Genomic DNA, 2,500 nt, shown 5'->3' with positions numbered 1-2,500 from the left:
TGGACGCCCCTGGATTTGTCATGAGAGCAGTTATCAGGTCAACAGGTGTTGCAGCGATGGAAGCGGGCGAGAGAAGTGGTTCAGATAGAAGTGATTGTACCCGACCTAAAAAGCCTCTGCATGTTTCTAATAAGCTCCACGAGCAGAAACGTGCTCAAACTAGGATCAATATTGGAGATGCTTTTGAAAAATGGAGAGAGGTTAGAACACAGAAAGGTTTACAGACCCATGCAGAGCTGGATAAACACTGAAGCTTCAGAGTCCACCACATGGTGACCTGAGTGAGCATCCACTCTAGAGAGGAGGGGGGGAGACAGCTCTCTATGATGTTTAGAATTTAGACTGCAGTACCCATTTTAACCACTAGGGGTCAGAGTTACATACTGCTCCTTTAATGTTTGTCAGATATTTATAATGCAGCACTTAACCTCCTAACACAAAGATGAATCTATAATCTATATAAAGATGATGATGGTGATTTATTTCTAATCAGGTCACAGAACAATGAGCAGCTTTGTCCTCGTAATGTAGGTCCATCCTCGGTCCTCACAGACTCACAAAAGCAGGAACACAAACAGGGTGTGAGCCGCCAACGTGTGAACAACAGTGTGTGACGGTGTCTGTCCGCTGGTGTTTGAACGCAGCTTCATCAGCAGAAGGTTTAACTCTCTGTGTGCAGGCCAGTGGGCCCGACGCCACCAAATTAATGAGACTTTATGGGCAGCTGTCCCAGAGTTTAAACACACACACACACACATATATATACACACGCTGTCTCCACACTGCTGCTCTCACTGTGTGTGTGTGTGTGTGTGTGTGTGTGTGTGTTGTATTGTGTCTGTCTCAAAGTAAAGCTCAGTGATGGTGGAAATGTGCGATCAAATCTGATTTATAGACAATGTGACAAAGAAAATATTTTTTATGATCAAGAAAACGATAACTATAAATTCTGTCAAACTCAGTTTGTGCTCGCGTTCAGACGTCACTCTGACAGCGTACGATTGATCAGAACGACCTGAGAGAGAGCACAGCGCCTCCTGTACTCCTGTACGACTGTGGCTCAGTTTGTAGAGCCGGTTGTCTCTCAACAGGAAGGTCAGGGGTTCGGCTCCTGCAGCAACATGTCCGATGTGTCCTTTGGCAAGACACTTAGCCTCAAGTTGCTCCCTCTGCTTTGTCTGCGGTGTGTGAATGTGTAGGTGTGACCTGCTTTGAGTCGTCAGAAGAAATTCAAGTCCATTTGCCATTTACTTTAGAGAGTGTATTGAACACACCCACACACACACACACACACACACACACACACCCAGACGTTCTGCTGACTCAGCTTCGTGGTCATTACTGTCGCCGTGGTGACCGTATCATGTGATCAATAGGAAGGCTGAGGCGGATCAATTGAATCCTCATCTGTTCGGTTTAATTGATTGATTAGAAGCTCTAATGGACGCTGTCCTTAACGAGCCATTAGCTAATTGGCTCCACTGATAGGACAGTCGAAAAGAGTGTGTGAGTGTGAGTGTGTGTGTGTGTGTGTGTGTGTGTGTGTGTGTGTGTGTTGGACTAAAATGACAGAGACAGTGTGTTTCCTCTACTGTCATTTATTTAGATGACATTCATTTTCAGCCAATCGATGAGCAGGACGAGAAATAAGTAAATGTAAAGAGACGAATGGGAGGCAGCTGATAGAACTCCACTTCCCATAATGCACCTGTGTAGTCTTTTCCTTCTCTGGGTATATTCCTCTCCTGCTGATTCATCATTAATCGGACGACTTTAGTTCCTTTTCAAAATAAGATATTTGAATGAAGAATGTGTGACTGTTTTATCCAGTAGGTGGCGCCCTTGAGCACCAGCATGAAATTAAAACAAACTGAATGAATGAATATTTGAAGCCTGAGCGACGTAACCCGTCTGTTCCTGTAGGGGGCGCTGTGTCCTGTCGATGGCGGTCTCCATGCTGATTTGTTTTATTAAGTATTTAAATCTCAGGTTCGTCGTGGCTCATTACTTATTGTTTTGAGTTTTGTTTGTTTTATTTTAATCACAGAGATGTAAATGTTAAAACACTTTGACTGTCCAGGGATTAGTCTGTACCCAAACCTTATTATCTGGTGGTTAAAAGTTTCCAGGCACAGTGTGAGTTTGGGTCTGGTTTACTCTCTGGACAGCAAACATTATTTTGATCCTTTCCTCCACGGACATAGTGCCAGCTCTTTTTACAGACACCACCAGGGCATCGTCTCATCCATTGGGACGTGTCTATCACTTGGTAACAGCAATCTCAGCGCTCCAATAAACCTCTCCAAGGAGAAGCTCTTATGAGTGCCGGGTCGGGTCTAATCTCTGGATAGCTGCTGTCCCTTATTTTGTCCTTTTCCCTCTTGAGTGTTTCATGACCTACATATTTTCATTAATCAACAACACAATGTGGTCTAGTCTAATCTCTGGAGAATGCATGAGATTACCTTCCATGGTCTGAGCCGCTGGGATGTGACGGCGT

The sequence above is a fragment of the Labrus bergylta genome, chromosome 12, assembly GCF_963930695.1.
Source record: "Labrus bergylta chromosome 12, fLabBer1.1, whole genome shotgun sequence".
Classification (NCBI taxonomy): Eukaryota; Metazoa; Chordata; class Actinopteri; order Labriformes; family Labridae; genus Labrus; species Labrus bergylta.
Note: the sequence above shows the minus strand (reverse complement) of the source record.